At 40.7% G+C, this 20,619-nt stretch overlaps 1 protein-coding gene across 1 annotated transcript in view; it reads left to right on the top strand.

The window, feature by feature from the left end:
- Positions 1 to 20,619, top strand: part of ASIC2 (acid sensing ion channel subunit 2) — a 1,085,418-nt gene that overhangs the window by 765 nt on the left and 1,064,034 nt on the right. The window lies entirely within an intron of this gene.

Genomic DNA, 20,619 nt, shown 5'->3' with positions numbered 1-20,619 from the left:
TTTACCTCCAGTGGAAGATTGCATTGCTGAACCTCAGTGCAAAGGCTTAACTGGCACTTGATCAGACTGTTCATGGGTTCTTGAGATCCCAAGTCAGAGAGGCACATAGCCACAAGGCCTGCCAAAATCCTGTCTAATATAATGCACTGGAAGTCCAAGTTATACACATTCCTACTTGTCCGCAATATTACAACAAAGCCAGCGGGCTTAATAAACACAATTGTTTGGCTCAGCTGGAGATTTGGATCTGTGGAGCAGAGTAGGCCAAGGTTAACAGGTGTCAGGCTTGGAACAAATACCGTAATTGGATGTATCAAATCAAACAATAACTGTATTCATCTCTGTCTGAATTGATCTTGGCAGCGACTTGAATTTATTGTAATTTTCGAATTACCCAGCTACTCTCTTAAAAATTCTTGAATAGTGTCATTCACCTTTTTTCTAGGTGTCATGTGCTCATTAAAATTGCATGCTTTGCTTTTCACTCTACTTCTGACTTTTCTCTGCCATTCTGTGAGTTGTCTGCATCAGGCTGGCTTATGTTGATCTCTGGTTAGGTTTACATTGACTGGCATAAAGTAAATGTGCTGTGCAATTCTTTCTAATATAAATTGTGAGCCTTGATAGGTATTCGGAAGCATTCATTTTCCTCCGAGTAAGCATTGTGGATAGGTAAAACACTGTTTTGCTGACAGATATTGCATACTGTAAGGACTTCATTTGTTCTTTATGCTGGCTTTCTTTCAAGAAAAATGTATGGCTTGTAATTAACAATTGCACCTTGTGTTATCTATATGCTACAATAAATTGGTTGTTGACCAGTTTTCTGCTGTGGCACTGTTCACTGGCTGGGACTGCAGTTACTCATACAATATTCTGTCCTAGGTGATGCTGCATTAGTTAACCAAATGGCTGCTTCCACTAAACGAACACGGGCGTCCTGAGGGGGGCGGACCATAACACAGGAAATTAAAGAACTCCACAGAGAGAATTCCTCTTATACCCACCCCCTATGACCCTCTATTAGGCAAAATTCAGCATATTAGTTTTGCCTGGAGTACTGCTTATTTAACTGTTTTACTTATGTATTTTTTTTTATTTTATATTTAGCTATATTATTATGTTTTTGGTCAGCCTCACACAGTATACATTTGAATCCTTTTAAAAAAAAAAGTGAGTATAACATTTTACCCCATGTTTATGCTAACAATATCCAACTGTCTACCATTTGACATCAGCCTCAGGGTACAATCATGGTTCTTTTCTTTGATTCAATTCTCAAAAAAAATCTTTACAATTGTAATGTGTGAAAAGGGCTTAGCTTAAGCAAAATCTACAAGCACCACAAATTTCTCTTTTGCACATACTCTGTGAAATCCATTTATTCGTATTATGTGTTATCCTGTCTAAAATTATTAAGTGCAAAAGACTAGGCAGTCTAAAGATTTATCACGTTGGCTGGGATCATACGTTTGTTGCATTTTCAGGTTATCTAGTCTAAGTTTACATTACTTACAGTATTAGTTGGTTCTGCACCAGATTTTTGATGCAGTTCTGGCATATCATTTTGGCATCTTGTTGACTGAGTAGAAAAAAGTGCCAAAATCATTTAATAGATGTGGTTGAAAGCACAGACACCGGCGAATCCCCTATTAGTCACTTTTCATTGAAAGTTCCAAAAGAGTTCCAAACTGATATACCAAAATCTACTGGCATGTGGCCTTTGTGTGTACTCACACTTTGTCAAGGACTTTTATGTAACTGATACCATTCATTTAAATTAAATTAAACACTTATTTACACATGCTTCAATACAATACTTGTTTCTGCATGTATAACATGTATAAAATAAAAAAGTGTGTTGGGGCAAAAAAACACGTCCTTTTGAAAATAATTATTATGGTATCCCGGTTTTAATGATTACATTTATTAGTTTAGAGACTGAGACATCATACAATTTTCCAATATACATCTATTTAAATTTTGCTTGCAGATCTTTCTATGTTCACACAGTAACCTCTCTGCAAAGAAAATGAAAATAGTACGGCCTATTTTAGCCTTGTGTAATGCATCCAAAGGAGAGCTGGATTGGATTTAAACAGGGCTTAATTCCTGTGATGCCCACATGTGTCATGTGACCTCTTGCATTCAGTTAACTGCCCATGTATGTGACAGGTAATAGCAGTTTATTAAGCAGAAGAACATATACACTATATACAGTATTACTACCTGTAGCATCTAATCATGTCTGTTAGTGTTGGTGTAGACACAGATCCGTGTGAGTTGTGATTGCTTTTTGCTGCACTTAACTTTATTAACAACATAACCTTTAGACAGGCATCCGTTTTACAAATCACCTAAAGACAGACAGCCATGTAAATACACCCAGTGATGTATTTATTGTAATAATCACTATAATAATCATTATTTCACCATTAGTCCTATTTAGTTATCACACATGGATGCACATATACAGACGTGGACAAAATTGTTGGTACCCTTTGGTCAATGAAAGAAAAAGTCACAATGGTCACAGAAATAACTTTAATCTGACAAAAGTAATAATAAATTAAAATTCTATAAATGTTAACCAATGAAAGTCAGACATTGTTTTTCAACCATGCTTCAACAGAATTATGTAAAAAAATAAACTCATGAAACAGGCATGGACAAAAATGATGGTACCCCTAACTTAATATTTTGTTGCGCAACCTTTTGAGGCAATCACTGCAATCAAACGCTTCCTGTAACTGTCAATGAGACATCTGCACCTCTCAGCAGGTATTTTGGCCCACTCCTCATGAGCAAACTGCTCCAGTTGTGTCCGGTTTGAAGGGTGCCTTTTCCAGACTGCATGTTTCAGCTCCTTCCAAAGATGCTCAATAGGATTGAGGTCAGGGCTCATAGAAGGCCACTTTAGAATAGTCCAATTTTTTCCTCTTAGCCATTCTTGGGTGTTTTTAGCGGTGTGTTTTGGGTCATTGTCCTGTTGCAAGACCCATGACCTGCGACTGAGACCAAGCTTTCTGACACTGGCTAGTACATTTCTCTCTAGAATTCCTTGATAGTCTTGAGATTTCATTGTACCCTGCACAGATTCAAGACACCCTGTGCCAGACGCAGCAAAGCAGCCCCAGAACATAACAGAGCCTCCTCCATGTTTCACAGTAGGGACAGTGTTCTTTTCTTGATATGCTTCATTTTTTCGTCTGTGAACATACAGCTGATGTGCCTTGGCAAAAACTTCGATTTTTGTCTCATCTGTCCACAGGACATTCTCCCAGAAGCTTTGTGGCTTGTCAACATGTAGTTTGGCATATTCCAGTCTTGCTTTTTTATGATTCGTTTTCAACAATGGTGTCCTCCTTGGTCGTCTCCCATGTAGTCCACTTTGGCTCAAACAACGACGGATGGTGCGATCTGACACTGATGTTCCTTGAGCATGAAGTTCACCTTGAATCTCTTTAGAAGTCTTTCTAGGCTCTTTTGTTACCATTCGGATTATCCGTCTCTTAGATTTGTCATCAATTTTCCTCCTGCGGCCACGTCCAGGGAGGTTGGCTACAGTCCCATGGATCTTAAACTTATGAATAATATGTGCAACTGTACTCACAGGAACATCTAGTTGCTTGGAGATGGTCTTATAGCCTTTACCTTTAACATGCTTGTCTATAATTTTCTTTCTGATCTCTTGAGACAGCTCTTTCCTTTGCTTCCTCTGGTCCATGTCGAGTGTGGTACACACCATATCACCAAACAACACAGTGATTACCTGGAGCCATATATATAGGCCCAATGGCTGATTACAAGGTTGTAGACACCTGTGATGCTAATTAGTGGACACACCTTGAATTAACATGTCCCTTTGGTCACATTATGTTCTGTGTTTTCTAGGGGTACCATCATTTTTGTCCATGCCTGTTTCATGAGTTTATTTTTTTACATAATTCTGTTGAAGCATGGTTGAAAAACAATGTCTGACTTTCATTGGTTAACATTTATAGAATTTTAATTTATTATTACTTTTGTCAGATTAAAGTTATTTCTGTGACCATTGTGACTTTTTCTTTCATTGACCAAAGGGTACCAACAATTTTGTCCACGTCTGTATGTCATGTAACCCAATTGTTTGCTAATTGCCAGGGGTTACATGATGCCATGTTCAGCTAGGCCATGGATACATTACACAGCATTGATCCATGGGCTATAGGCCTTTAGGGGCCAGCTGCCTGATATCAGAAATTTATGTAAGCAGGATTAAATATGTGTATATTAGAAGATTGTATGAGTTCCTATTATATAAACAAATACATAAAAAATGTTAATTGGTAATCCCTACTTACTTAGATTAAAGCCCTAGTACTAGGAACTCAGTCTTATGAAGCTTGAATGAACATATGCAAACAAAATTGTTGTGTTGAAGCACAGAAAGTGGCATAAATATTAAATTGTGGCAATTAACCATGGCAGAAAATGTTCCATAAGAGCCATTATGTTCCTAGAGAGTAGAGCATTACGTACAGTACACTGTATAGATTAGTTATAGAAAGGAAAATGATCCTGAAAGTTGACACTTTAGTATTTTAGCCCTATAGAGCAATATACAGTGCATTCAGAAAGCCTTCAAACCCTTCATATTTTGTTATGCTGTGGACTTGTGCTAAAATAAAAAATAAAGTAAAAAAATAAAAATCAAGTTTTACCTCATCATTCTGCACTCCAACACCCCATAATAACAAAGTGATAATGTTAGAAATGTTTGCTAATATATTGAGAAGGAAAAACTAACATGTTGCATTGACATAAGTACTCACACTTTTTACTCAGTATTTGAAAAATCTTTGGCAACGATTCCAGCACCCAGTATCTTTGGGTACATACCTGGATTTGGGGACTTTCTATCATTTTTCTCTGCAAATTATCGCAAGCTCTGTGAAATTGGATGGGGACCATTGGTGGGCAGCCATTTTCAAGTTTCTCTAGAGACATTTGACTAGGTTCAAGTCAAGGCTCTGGTTGGAACACTTAAGGACATTCATGCAGTTGTACTTAAGTCTATCATATGTTATCTTAGCTGTGTGCTTAGGGTCATTGTCTTGTTGGAAGGTGAACCTTTGGCTCAGTCAGAGGTCTAGAGTGCAGTGGATCAGGTTTTCATTCAGATAATCTCTGTACTTTGCTCTATTCATCTTTTCCTCAACCCTGATCAATATCCCAACTGCTTAAAAATGCCCCCACAGCATGATGCTGCTACCAGCAAGTTTCACTGTTGGGATGGTATTGGGCTGGTGATGAGCACTGCCGGGTTTCCTACAGACATGGTGCTTAGAATTAAGACCAAAAAGTTCAGTCTTGTTTTTTTTATCAGACCAGAGATTCTTGTTTCTTACAGTCTGAGAGTCCCTTTGATAATTTTTTGAAAACTCCAGGAGGGCCTACTTGAGGAAAAGTTTCATTCTGATCACTCTGCCATAAAGCCAAGATTGGTGGAGTTCTGAAGTGATGGTTGACCTTCTGGAAGTTTCTTCCATCTTCACACAGGATCTTTGGAGCTCAGCCAGATTGATCATTGGGTTCTTGGTCATCTCTTTTACCAAAAGCCCTTCTCCCCCGATTACTTAGTTTGGTGGCTCGGCTAGCTCTACAATGAGTCCTAGTAGTTCCAAACATCTTCCATTTAAGAATTATGGTGGTCATGGTGTGTGAGTTTTATGTACCTTTCACTAGATCTGTACCTCCACAGAATCCTGTCTCTGAGCTCTACATGCAGTTCTTTCCTCCTCATGGCTTGTTTTTTTCTTTGATATGCATTACCAGCTGCAAAACCTTTTAATGTATACAGTAGGCAGGAGGGTTTCTTTCCAAATCCTGTCCAGTCAATTCAATTGTATTACCACAGGTGAACTCCAATCAAGGTGCATAAACATATTAAAGATGATCAAGAGAAATGGGAGGCTCCCCAGAGATAAGTTTCAAGTGTCATATCAAAGGGTCTGAATACTAATAGCCATGAGAAAATTTAGTTTTTCTGTAATAAATTTGCAAAAATTCCTAAAATTCTGTTTTAACTTTCTTATTATGGGGTAAACTTGATTTTATTTATTTTTTTACATTTTATCAAAAGACTCATAAAGTATGAAAAACGTTAAATGGTCTGAAGACTTTCCTGAATTAATTGTATACTAATTCAAATGGTATGTGATTGTATGTATATTTAGTGTAGAATACTGATCTGCCAGAAAGGTAGCAAACTGGCAAAATAGTAAATGATTGAGAGTTATAATTACCTTTGATAATTTGCGTAATAAATCTGAAATTTTGATTAGTCCCATTATCTATGTTACTAAACAGCAGCACTGGTTTAATAAAAGCAAATTGAAACAAATATTGTGTTATTTTGCAGAACATTATATAGGCAAATTTGAAAAAAAAAACTATGACATAAGCAGAGATCAACATTGTTTCCTTGTATACCAGACAGTGGGAAAACTCACTCACTAAAAAAGGTATACTGATGTCTGGCAAGAAGATTCCCTTTTGCTATATCTTAGGTCAGTGCACCCTCATGGATATGTTTAGCATACTGTAAATTAACCCTTGCCTTGATTTTTCAGTGCTGAGCTCCGTTCCAAGGTCTGAGAACCCCACTCATTCTGTGAATAAACCATTGCTGTGTACACTTCACTGGTTTTGCCCTGTATAGCAATAGCCCAGTAACTAACTGGCAGTGAACCGCAACCCATCAAGTGTATGGGTCAAGCTGCAATTATTTGGAGAGATGGGTTCCCGGGGTGCTGATTAGAGATGGCCTTGTGGTTCGTCCGGCGGTCGTTTTGCGGTAAACTTTGCGCATTCACGATTAGAACATAATCTTTTGCATTGCGCCAAACTTTGACCCATGACGCATCCATCAGGTGGGACAGGACAGCCAATTGAGATGTTTAAGCACATGGACACACACCCACCCTATAAAAGAACCCGATCTGGCAGCCATTTTACAGTCAGTCTTTTGCCAGTGTACGGAGAGGTTGCTTGTGGAGCAGGGACAGACTGTAAGGGAGACAAATCACTACCTAATAGGGCCACAAAAGTCCTTTTAAGGACTGGTATAGGTGTGCTATCGATAGATATACTGAGGGGTTTAATATACTTATAATATACTTTATAACATAGAAAGTATATTATAGTGCATTTGTATTGTGCAGCAGTTGTGTGCGGTTCTGCTGTGATACTGCAGCTATATAGAGGGACAAGCGCTATTGGAACAATTATGTGCAACTGGTAGGATATACTGTACCTGTTGACCCCTTCTTACACAAAATACTGATTGAGGGCTGCGATATGCCTGTTGCCCAAAATTAACAGGGTGATGTCATATAACTGTTGTGGCAAAAAAACTAATTGAGGAGTGTGATATACTTGCTTCCACTAAATACTGATTAAATGGTTCGATGTACCTGTTTCCACCAAATGTTGATTGTGGCCTGCAATATACCTGCTTCCACAAAATACTGATTAAGGGGTTTGATATACCTGCTTCCAAAAAATACTGATTAAGGGTTTCGATATACCTGCTTCCACCAAATATTGTTTGAGGTCTGCAATATACCTGCTTCCACAAAATACTGATTAAGGGGTTTGATATACCTGTTTCCACCAAATATTGATTGATGCCTGCGATATACTTGCTTCCAAAAAATACTGATTAAGGGGTTTGATATAACTGCTTACACAAAATACTGGTTGAGGGCTGCAATATACCTGCTTTGACAAAACACTGAGTAAGGCGTTCTATATACCTGTTTCCACCAAATATTGATTGATACCTGCGATATACCTGCTTCCACAAATACTGATTAAGGGGTTTGATATGCCTGCTTCCACAAAATACTTATTGAGGACTGCGATATACCTGCTTCCACAAAATACTGATTAAGCGGTTTGATATGCCTGCTTCCACAAAATACCGATTGAAGGCTGCAATATACCTGCTTCCACAAAATACTGATTAAGGGTTTTGATATACCTGCTTCCACCAAATATTGATTGAGGCCTGCAATATACCTGCTTCCACTAAATACTGATTAAGGGGTTCGATATACCGGCTTCCACCAAATATTGATTAATGCCTGCGATATACCTGCTTTCACAAAATACTGATTAAGTGGTTTGATATAACTGCTTCCACAAAATACTGATTGAAGGCTGCAATATACCTGCTTCCACAAAATACTGATTAAGGGTTTTGATATACCTGCTTCCACCAAATATTGATTGAGGACTGCAATATACCTGCTTCCACTAAATACTGATTAAGGGGTTCAATATACCTGCTTCCACCAAATATTGATTGAGGCCTGCAATATGCCTGCTTCCACTAAATACTGATTAAGGGGTTCAATATACCTGTTTTCACCAAATATTGATTGAAAGCTGCGATATGCCTGCTTCCACAAAATACTGATTAAGGGGTTTGATATAACTGCTTCCACAAAATACTGATTGAGGGCTGCGATATACCTGCTTCCACAAAATATTGATTAAGGGGTTTGAATCCATTCCCAGACCTTACCGATGCACAGCCAATTCTTGACATCGGATGAGGAGTTAGCAACGGCCGCCACCGAGCGGTCTGACGAGAGTACTCAGATAAGCCCAAGGAGGGTGTCCCCCACTGTTGCTGCCTACTCTGAGATCTCTAATGACTTTAAACTTTTCGGGGATCCCTGGTTTCGTCCGTAGGGGAGGAGACCGAGGATGGCATTCTCCTGGGCGATGAGCAGGAGCCAGGGCGCTCCATCGCTTCCAATTTAGTGAAAATGGGGGCCTTCATACTCCAGTGTATACTGGGTATCCTGATATAGTGTAGCCTATAGGTTCCAGTGCAGGAGGGTTAGGTAGTGTGATAGGGAGATTCACAGAATAAAGTGGTCTTACAAAGCAGGAGATGCTCTAAACCCCCTATGCTGTAGCGCACTTCCATCAAGGGGAGCAAATCCTGCAGATATGATCTGTTGCCAACGGCAATCCCTAGCAGTCATGCATACAATGGAGGATTACCGCAACGGACCACATGTGTCACAAAAACATCCTACATACCAAAGTGGTTTAGAAAGGCAGAAAAATGCTCAGACCCAAAAGCTGTTGCACATTATTAAACGGGAGAGCATATCCTGCACATGTGGTCCATTGCTAACAGCAATCCCCAGCATTTTTTTTCTGCATACAAAACAGGATGCCCGCAGCGGACCACATTTACCACAAGGACATCCTAAACAGGATATCCAGATATGCGGATGTAATTAATAAAAAAAAACAAAGAGTGGACAAAGAAATAGTGCACAAAAATTATTGTATATTCACTTGACAATATATTGCTAAACCCTCACATTGGTATTAAACATGAGATTTTCGCCAATATATTATTATATCAAGAACATACCGGTACCCGCGCACCTCGCCAAGGTCTCTCAAAGTCTCACGGGACCTAACGCTTTCCTACCTATGCCATATAAGCAATTATTGATAGGGGCATAGAGTCCGACACACAGCCAACTGACCCCCAGTTACCTCCAGCGTGAAATCAGACCTACAATGAGAGGAGGCTGTGAGTCCCACCTATCACAGATTTATGTGACGCAGGCAAAACAGGTGCACCTGAATGTTACCCATAGTTAAAAATCAGACACATTCAGTCCTGGAGATGCCACACCTCCAGTTATGCATATACAAACAGTTTCACAGAATAAAGTGGTCTTACAAAGCAGGAGATGCTCCAAACCCCCTATGCTGTAGCGCACTTCCATCTGGGGGGAACAAATCCTGCACATGTGATCCGTTGCCAACGGCATTCCCCAGCAGTCATGTATACAATGGAGTGTGATAGGGAGGGATTACTGTGCTTTAATAGCGTTTGTGTTCAGTGTGCTATTTTAGGAATTACTTTGCTAGTGTTTAGTGTCACTGTCTTTCATTCTTAAAAAAAAAACATCAGTTACTGTCCGTTTTTCTGTCACTGTATTAGGGTTTAGTGTGCTAGTTTAGGAATCACTGTGCTAGGGAGGGATTAGTGTCACCATCTTTCGTCTTTGAAAAACAAACAAAAAAGAAAAACACATTCACTGTCTGTTATTCTAAATTACTATTTTATTTGATTTTTGCCCCATTGTCCCAAACCCAATAAAGTTATTCCTAAAGTCCCTCCTTATTTTATTTGTTTATTTTTTGGCCTTTAATTTAATTTAGGGCAGATCATGAGTGGACGTGGACGTGGGAGTGCTGGTAACCGTGGTCATGGTGGCTGCCAGCACGGGGTCACTCCTCTACCCACGGAGGGGCGGGTGCAACTGGCAGGGGCGTCCTTCTCATTCGAGATTTTTTTTACCATGTCAGCTGCCCAATTTTTGTCTCAGGACGCCGAGGCAGTGTTGTCTTTTGTGACACAAGCCAGTGGCACAGAGTCCTCTGCACCAGCTCAGAGCAGCAGCAGCAGCTCTCTGCCTCCTGCAGGACCATCCCCCAAGACTCATCCCTGCTGCTGTTACAGCGACAGTGACATCCTGGAGGAGGTAATGCAAGAGAGTGAACTGCAGCTTGGTCTGGACGGTCAGGACCTTTTGGAAGGGATGGAAGAGGAGGAGGTACTGCCCATCAGTACCTCAGTGACATCCCTTCCACCAACCAGTGCGGGTGGTTTCAGCCATAGAACCCCCGCACATAGTCAGACCCAGGCGTCAGCGGGGGGACAGCGGAGCAAGGTCAGGAGCTCTACTTCTGCTGTTCCCCTCAGTCCACCACTGGTCGAATTTGGGTCTGACAAACTATGTGTAGGCCTTATACTACACCATTGCCATGTACCTGCTGCTGATGTTGTCTGTCCTGATCCTGATGAGTTTGACCCTGGACTAAAAAGGCCTTAATGCAACCTTATTGGTTAAAATTACACCAAAACCTAACAATATTAAAAAAACAGAAACACACGTTAGAACAGAAAAAAAAAACGATTTATTAACAAAAATGGCTCTAAAGCAACTATTTAAGAAGGTTGTGCAGGTCCAACATCTCATTCATCCATTTGCGGTGCAGCTCCTACTGTTAGGATAAAATAAAAATATGAAAATTACTTGCAATTCAGATTAAGAGGCATGGATACAGGTTTATATTGCTGTGTGCACATATTTACCCCCCCCCCCCCCCCTGGTGGGGGCTGGTGACATCCTCCTCCTCATCTGGAGCTGGGGGGGGGATCTGGCTGCCGGGAGGGTCCGGCCTCCTCCACCTCTTCGCCCACATCAGGTGAAGGTGGTGCATCCTGCTGCGGCTGGGAGGATCCGGCATACTCTCCCTTCTCCTCCTCCTCGGTGGACATCTCCACCACCTCCATCTCGTCCGTCGATAACCTGCGGTGGACAGAGGGAACAGGAACACCTGTAATCACACAATGTTCAAAATTTAGACAAACAACTCAGAACCCCTAACAAATGCAAATTAAGTGGAGGATGTATCTAATGTAATGATGGACGGGGCCTTTTACTGGAATACAGAATGATGATTGCAATTTATGTATGTACACACATATATATATATATATATATATATATTTATGTATGTGTGAAATGTACAAAATCAACTGGTTACATCATACATCTGTACCTCGCTAAGTGAAAAGGTTCAATATTCTAGGCTCAAAGTCTCACACTCTAGTCAGCTAATTAATTCATACCCCCTGAGCAAAGGGTACCCGAGATTGCGACTTAGTTTTTTTTTTTATAAGCTGAAAGCCATAATCATTCTAATTATAACAAATAAAGGCTTGACATATCTCACTTTGCATGTAATGAGTCTATAGATTATATATATATATATATATATCTATATATATATATAGATATATATATATATATATATATATATATATATAAAAGGAACGTAATGGCGGCACTGGAAATAAGAAACTGGCGGGTGCTAGGTCCAGGGATATAGCTGCTTACTCCATGTAGATAGAGAAGACAGCACTCCAGGTAAAAAAGCAAATGGTGTTTATTCACCCATGTGGAAGGCAATGTTTCAGCTCATACAAAGAGCCTTTCTCAAATAATAATATATATAGATTACTTAGTTTTTGGTGTGAAACGTAGAAATCAGCCAGTTACATCATACATCTCTACCTCGCCATGTGTATAAATATATATATATATATATATATATATATATACTCATGGCGAGGTAGAGATGTATGATGTAACCGGCTGATTTGCTATGTGTCACACAAGGTACTAAGTAATCATTTGTAAAGGGATGAAATACTTATTTGCATACCTGTATATATACATTACAGAGTGTTGGCGAGAGATACAAAAGTAATGTAAGCATTGAACCTGGGCATATTCTGTCACGTATGGTATATCGATCCATGTGATGTGCTTCCTTTTAAGATCAGACCAGTGCTTAATGATGGCCATCGCACTGTGCTTCCCCTTGAACTCCCTCAAAAGCTCCTTCCATATCCTGGCACAATGGCCTGCTTCTCTTTTATCCCCCTCCAACATGCGCTGCAGGATAAAGATGCAAGCATATAATCACACATTTTTTAACTACAAGTTTTGAAAATAATGTCCTCAACAAAACAGCTAAAAGTATTTAAGTCTTTGAAGGGGAAATATTAGATTTAATGTTACCGTTATAATATAGAAACATAGAATGTGTCGGCAGATAAGAACCATTTGGCCCATCTAGTCTGCCCAATATATCTGAATCCTATGAATAGTCCCTGGCCCTATCTTATATGAAGGATAGCCTTATGCCTATCCCATGCATGCTTAAACTCCTTGACTGTATTTGCAGCTACCACTTCTGCAGGAAGGCTATTCCATGCATCCACTACTCTCTCAGTAAAGTAATACTTCCTTATATTACTTTTAAACCTTTGCCCCTCTAATTTAAAACTGTGTCCTCTTGTGGAAGTTTTTCTTCTTTTAAATATTCTCTCCTCCTTTACCTTGTTGATTCCCTTTATGTATTTAAAAGTTTCTATCATATCCCCTCTGTCTCTTCTTTCTTCCAAGCTATACATATTAAGGTCTTTTAACCTTTCCTGGTAAGTTTTATCCTGCAATCCATGTACTAGTTTAGTAGCTCTTCTCTGAACTCTCTCTAGAGTATCTATATCCTTCTGGAGATATGGCCTCCAGTACTGCGCACAATACTCCAAGTGAGGTCTCACCAGTGTTCTGTACAGCGGCATAAGCACTTCACTCTTTCTACTGCTTATACCTCTCCCTATACATCCAAGCATTCTGCTAGCATTTCCTGCTGCTTTATTACATTGTCTTCCCACCTTTAAGTCTTCTGAAATAATTACTCCTAAATCCCTTTCCTCAGATACTGAGGTCAGGACTGTGTCAAATATTCTATATTCTGCCCTTGGGTTTTTACGCCCCAGGTGCATTATCTTGCACTTATCCACATTAAATTTCAGTTGCCAGAGTTCTGACCATTCTTCTAGTTTTCCTAAATCCTTTTCCATTTGGCGTTTCCCTCCAGGAACATCAACCCTGTTACATATCTTTGTGTCATCAGCAAAAAGACAAACCTTACCATCGAGGCCTTTTGCAATATCACTTATGAAGATATTAAACAAAATTGGTCCCAGTACAGATCCCTGTGGAATCCCACTGGTAACATGACCTTGTTTTGAATGTTCTCCATTGACTACAACCCTCTGTTGTCTGTCACTCAGCCACTGCCTAATCCACTCAACAATATGGGAGTCCATGCTCAATGACTGCAGTTTAATGATAAGTCTTCTATGTGGGACAGTGTCAAAAGCCTTACTAAAATCTAGATATGCGATATCTACTGCACCTCCACCGTCTATTATTTTAGTCACCCAGTCAAAAAAATCTATAAGATTTGTTTGACATGATCTCCCTGAAGTAAACCCATGTTGTTTTTCATCTTGCAATCCATGGGATTTTAGATGTTCCACAATCCTATCCTTTAGTAGGGTTTCCATTAATTTGCCTACTATTGATGTCAGACTCACTGGTCTATAGTTGCTCGATTCCTCCCTACTACCTTTCTTGTGAATGGGCATGACATTTGCCAATTTCCAATCTTCCGAAACGACTCCTGTTACTAATGATTGGTTAAATAAATCTGTTAACGGTTTTGCCAGCTCACCACTAAGCTCTTTTAATAATTTTGGGTGTATCTCATCAGGCCCCTGTGACTTGTTTGTCTTCACTTTAGACAGCAAACTTAGATCGGATTGTATTGTGATTGTATGTGTGTGGGTTCTGAGCAAACTGATATTGGCCAGCTGAGCAGACATGTACCTGTCTAGTGAAGTGACTGTACGGTATGGGGTGTACAGCTAGTTCGCCTCCCTATGGTGCACCCTTCTCCTGACCAACAGGACTCAAACTGTAATCTATAGACTGTGTGTGTGTGTATGGTTTATAGTGTGTGGCAGGAAGTGGATGTGGACGCTCTGAGAAGCAAGGAACCCCTGGACTACTGGGTGTGCAGGCTTGACCTGTGGCCAGAGCTGGCACAATTTGCCATGGAACTCTTGACTTGCCCCTCCTCGAGTGCCCTTTCCGAAAGAACGTTCAGCGCAGCAGGGGGGATCGTGACCGATAAGCGACCTCGCCTAGCTCAACCCCAGCTTCTAAAAATGCATGGATCTTGGAGGAATTCAACACCTGTGATGACCACGTGTAATTGAATTTCCTCATGGCAGCCCACACATATCCGCCACCTCACAGAACAAACAATGGTCTTTTTTGTCAAGTGAATGCCTACAGTAAAATTTGTATCCAGTGACCTCTTAATTTACCTCCAGCCACCCTCCAGCCACGTTCTTTTCTGTCAGGTGAATGCCTAATTTTTGGGGCCAGTACTCCCGTGGCCTAAAATAATGTTTCTAGGCTCCAGCAGGACACATTTTTGAGAGTTTCCCTTTGAGACGCATAAAAATGGCCCCTGATTAAAATGCATATTTTTTGTGGGAATTTTTTGCCAATTATCCCCCTCTGGTATGTCACTGTCCATATTGTGGGACTATTTGTGCACTTCTAGTAAGTATTTGGTGGCTGCAAATATGACCTGAAGGTTTTTCAGGTTCGCCTGAACCTTCCCGGCCTATGTTCTTCCATCACTAGTGCTGATGTGAAATAAAAAATTATAAGGGTATGTAATGCAAAACTAGCACTGTGTCTTCTTCAGTGTCAGGATTAAGGTGGGTCCCAGAGGTCTGACTCCCGCTGATCATAAAGTGATGATATGTCCTGGTTTATCATTGCTTTATAAGTTGGAATTACTATTTTAATTATTTATTATTATTATTATTTGGTGCTACACAATTTCATTTTTCCTTTGGTCGAAGGCTGAGTCTATCATTTATGATCTTGATTTTCTTTGTGCAGCGTTTTAATCTAATGATGCAAGTATGTAAGAACTCTATCCTCTGTGCCATAATAATAATTTTATGTAGATTCCATTTGGGAGTAAATGTAGATTGACATTAATTCTGTCCTTCAGCAAACACTAATGGACCGTGCATATACATAGCTAGTAAGCACTTTCATACCATGCGGTACAGTGGACAATGGAAATTTACTTAGTGTGTGGAGATGCTAGTTCCGCTGATCAGTAATGAAGTATTAATTCTCTCTAGTACTATTCAGTTTAGTCAATTGCAGTTTCATAGTAATCTCTGCTACACTGTGGCTATAATGATGTAAATAGAGATGGCTGCCTCTGGAACAGTGGAGGTGGAATATGCTAATTTGATCACTGTAATAAGCTAAATCGGGGAATTGCACCATCGTCATAAGCTTCTTAATTACACTATTTATTGTGTGATATACTGCTTGTATCTGAAGATCACGTATGGTTTGTCTAAGGAAGTTAAAGATAACTATCTGTTTATCCAGTGAGTGTGGGAATGGATTGGTCAGTTAAGTACTTTAGCAGCTTGGAAAAGCTATGCCTTGATGAAGTGTTCTATGCAGATTGCTGCACCATTGTACAGCTGGCAGTGCTTCTCAAGCACTGAAATCATTCATCTTGTACACCAGATGGTACCTGAGGGGAAGGAGCACCTTCAATTGATCTCTGCCACCTTAAAACACATTAAAGGGATAGATCCAGCATTAAATTGTCACTAACATTTTGTGCAACTTTGCATAAATCAATAGTACAAGCCAATATAAATTTGCAACATATCTTATCAGAGAAAAAAAAAATATTTTCCCACTTATAAACTTTTACTCCTCACTAGGGATGAGCGAACTCGAACTGTATAGTTCGGGTTCGTACCGAATTTTGGGGTGTCCGTGACACGGACCCGAACCCGGACATTTTCGTAAAAGTCCGGGTTCGGGTTCGGTGTTCGTCGCTTTCTTGGCGCTTTTGTGACGCTTTCTTGGCGCTTTTTGAAAGGCTGCAAAGCAGCCAATCAACAAGCGTCATACTACTTGCCCCAAGAGGCCATCACAGCCATGCCTACTATTGGCATGGCTGTGATTGGCCAGAGCACCATGTGACCCAGCCTCTATTTAAGCTGGAGTCACATAGCGCCGCCCGTCACTCTGCTCTGATTAGCGTAGGGAGAGGTTGCGGCTGCGACAGTAGGGCGAGATTAGGCAGATTAACTCCTCCAAAGGACTTGATTAACTGATCGATCTGCAGCTGTGGATCATTGAGCTGCTGATCCTCAATTGCTCACTGTTTTTAGGCTGCCCAGACCGTTTGTCAGTCACATTTTTCTGGGGTGATCGGCGGCCATTTTGTGTCTTGTGGTGCGCCAGCACAAGCTGCGACCAAGTGCATTTAACCCTCAATGGTGTGGTTGTTTTTTGGCTAAAGCCTACATCAGGGTGAAGCTGTCACACCAAGTGCATTTAACCAGCAATAGTCTGTTCATTTTTTGGCCATATACAAAATCAGGGGCAAGCTGCGCCTGTCACCAAGTGCATTTAACCCTCAATGGTGTGGTTGTTTTTTGGCTAAAGCCTACATCAGGGTGAAGCTGTCACACCAAGTGCATTTAACCAGCAATAGTCTGTTCATTTTTTGGCCATATACAAAATCAGGGGCAAGCTGCGCCTGTCACCAAGTGCATTTAACCCTCAATGGTGTGGTTGTTTTTTGGCTAAAGCCTACATCAGGGTGAAGCTGTCACACCAAGTGCATTTAACCAGCAATAGTCTGTTCATTTTTTGGCCATATACAAAATCAGGGGCAAGCTGCGCCTGTCACCAAGTGCATTTAACCCTCAATGGTGTGGTTGTTTTTTGGCTAAAGCCTACATCAGGGTGAAGCTGTCACACCAAGTGCATTTAACCAGCAATAGTCTGTTCATTTTTTGGCCATATACAAAATCAGGGGCAAGCTGCGCCTGTCACCAAGTGCATTTAACCCTCAATGGTGTGGTTGTTTTCTGGCTAAAGCCTACATCAGGCTGAAGCTGTCACACCAAGTGCATTTAACCAGCAATAGTCTGTTTATTTTTTGGCCATATACTACATCAGGGGCAAGCTGCGCCCGTCACCAAGTGCATTTAACCCTCAGTAGTGTGGTTGGTCAAGCTGTGACACCAAGTGCATTTAACCAGCAATAGTCTGTTCATTTTTTGGCCATATACTACATCAGGGGCAAGCTGCGCCCGTCACCAAGTGCATTTAACCAGCAATAGTGTGGTTATTTTTTGGCCATATCCCAGTCTAATTCTGTCACTAAATCCATACCGGTCACCCAGCGCCTAAATACTAGGCCTCAAATTTATATCCCGCTAAATCTCTCGTTACCGCTGTCCTGTTGTAGCTGGGAAAGTTATTTAGTGTCCGTCAAAGCACATTTTTTGTTCTGGGTTGAAGTACAATTCCCAATTTAGCAATTTCATAATTTAGTGGTTTCTGCTATATCAGAGCTATTTGAAATCTATCCCTAAAAGGGTATATAATATTCAAGGTGCACATTGGGTCATTCAGAATAACTTCACACACACCCGCTACTGTGTATTTCCAAGTCTAATTCTGTCACTAAACCCATACCTGTCACCCAGCGCCTAAATACTAGGCCTCAAATTTATATCCTGCTAAATCTCTCGTTACCGCTGTACTGTTGTTGCTTGGAAAGATATTTAGTGTCCGTCAAAGCACATTTTTTGTTCTGGGTTGAAGTACAATTCCCAATTTAGCAATTTCATAATTTAGTGGTTTCTGCTATATCAGAGCTATTTGAAATCTATCCCTAAAAGGGTATATAATATTCAAGGTGCACATTGGGTCATTCAGAATAACTTCACACACACCCGCTACTGTGTATTTTCAAGTCTAATTCTGTCACTAAACCCATACCTGTCACCCAGCGCCTAAATACTAGGCCTCAAATTTATATCCTGCTAAATCTCTCGTTACCGCTGTCCTGTTGTAGCTGGGAAAGTTATTTAGTGTCCGTCAAAGCACATTTTTTCTTCTGGGTTGAAATACAATTCCCAATTTAGCAATTTCATAATTTAGTGGTTTCTGCTATATCAGAGCTATTTGAAATCTATCCCTAAAAGGGTAGATCATATTGAAGGTGCACATAGGGTCATTCAGAATAACTTCACACACACCCGCTACTGTGTATTTCCAAGTCTAATTCTGTCACTAAACCCATACCTGTCACCCAGCGCCTAAATACTAGGCCTCAAATTTATATCCCGCTAAATCTCTCGTTACCGCTGTCCTGTTGTAGCTGGGAAAGTTATTTAGTGTCCGTCAAAGCACATTTTTTGTTCTGGGTTGAAGTACAATTCCCAATTTAGCAATTTCATAATTTAGTGGTTTCTGCTATATCAGAGCTATTTGAAATCTATCCCTAAAAGGGTATATAATATTCAAGGTGCACATTGGGTCATTCAGAATAACTTCACACACACCCGCTACTGTGTATTTCCAAGTCTAATTCTGTCACTAAACCCATACCTGTCACCCAGCGCCTAAATACTAGGCCTCAAATTTATATCCTGCTAAATCTCTCGTTACCGCTGTACTGTTGTTGCTTGGAAAGATATTTAGTGTCCGTCAAAGCACATTTTTTGTTCTGGGTTGAAGTACAATTCCCAATTTAGCAATTTCATAATTTAGTGGTTTCTGCTATATCAGAGCTATTTGAAATCTATCCCTAAAAGGGTATATAATATTCAAGGTGCACATTGGGTCATTCAGAATAACTTCACACACACCCGCTACTGTGTATTTCCAAGTCTAATTCTGTCACTAAACCCATACCTGTCACCCAGCGCCTAAATACTAGGCCTCAAATTTATATCCCGCTAAATCTGTCCCTAGTGCTGTAGCTGGGCGAGTTATTTAGTGTCCGTTCAAGCACATTTCTTGTTCTGGGTTGAAATACAATTCCCAATTTAGCAATTTCATAATTTAGTGGTTTCTGCTATATCAGAGCTATTTGAAATCTATCCCTAAAAGGGTATATAATATTCAAGGTGCACATAGGGTCATTCAGAATAACTTCACACACCCGCTACTGTGCATTTCCAAATCTAATTCTGTCACTAAACCCATACCTGTCACCCAGCGCCTAAATACTAGGCCTCAAATTTATATCCCGCTAAATCTCTCGTTACCGCTGTCCTGTTGTGGCTGGGAAAGTTATTTAGTGTCCGTCAAAGCACATTTTTTGTTCTGGGTTGAAATACAATTCCCAATTTAGCAATTTCATAATTTAGTCGTTTCTGCTATATCAGAGCTATTTGAAATCTATCCCTAAAAGGGTAGATCATATTGAAGGTGCACATAGGGTCATTCAGAATAACTTCACACACACGCTTCTGTGCATTTCCAAGTCTAATTCTGTCACTAAATCCATACCGGTCACCCAGCGCCTAAATACTAGGCCTCAAATTTATATCCCGCTGAATTTGAATACAATACATTGGGCCAAATAATATATTTGTTGTTGTGGTGAACCATAACAATGAGAAAAACATCTAGTAAGGGACGCGGACGTGGACATGGTCGTGGTGGTGTTAGTGGACCCTCTGGTGCTGGGAGAGGACGTGGCCGTTCTGCCACATCCACACGTCCTAGTGTACCAACTACCTCAGGTCCCAGTAGCCGCCAGAATTTACAGCGATATATGGTGGGGCCCAATGCCGTTCTAAGGATGGTAAGGCCTGAGCAGGTACAGGCATTAGTCAATTGGGTGGCCGACAGTGGATCCAGCACGTTCACATTATCTCCCACCCAGTCTTCTGCAGAAAGCGCACAGATGGCGCCTGAAAACCAACCCCATCAGTCTGTCACATCACCCCCATGCATACCAGGGAAACTGTCTCAGCCTCAAGTTATGCAGCAGTCTCTTATGCTGTTTGAAGACTCCGCTGGCAGGGTTTCCCAAGGGCATCCACCTAGCCCTTCCCCAGCGGTGAAAGACATAGAATGCACTGACGCACAACCACTTATGTTTCCTGATGATGAGGACATGGGAATACCACCTCAGCATGTCTCTGATGATGACGAAACACAGGTGCCAACTGCTGCGTCTTTCTGCAGTGTGCAGACTGAACAGGAGGTCAGGGATCAAGACTGGGTGGAAGACGATGCA

Source organism: Bufo gargarizans, chromosome 6 (assembly GCF_014858855.1).
Source record: "Bufo gargarizans isolate SCDJY-AF-19 chromosome 6, ASM1485885v1, whole genome shotgun sequence".
NCBI lineage: Eukaryota > Metazoa > Chordata > Amphibia > Anura > Bufonidae > Bufo > Bufo gargarizans.
Note: the sequence above shows the minus strand (reverse complement) of the source record. Positions and strands in the feature narration are given on the sequence as shown.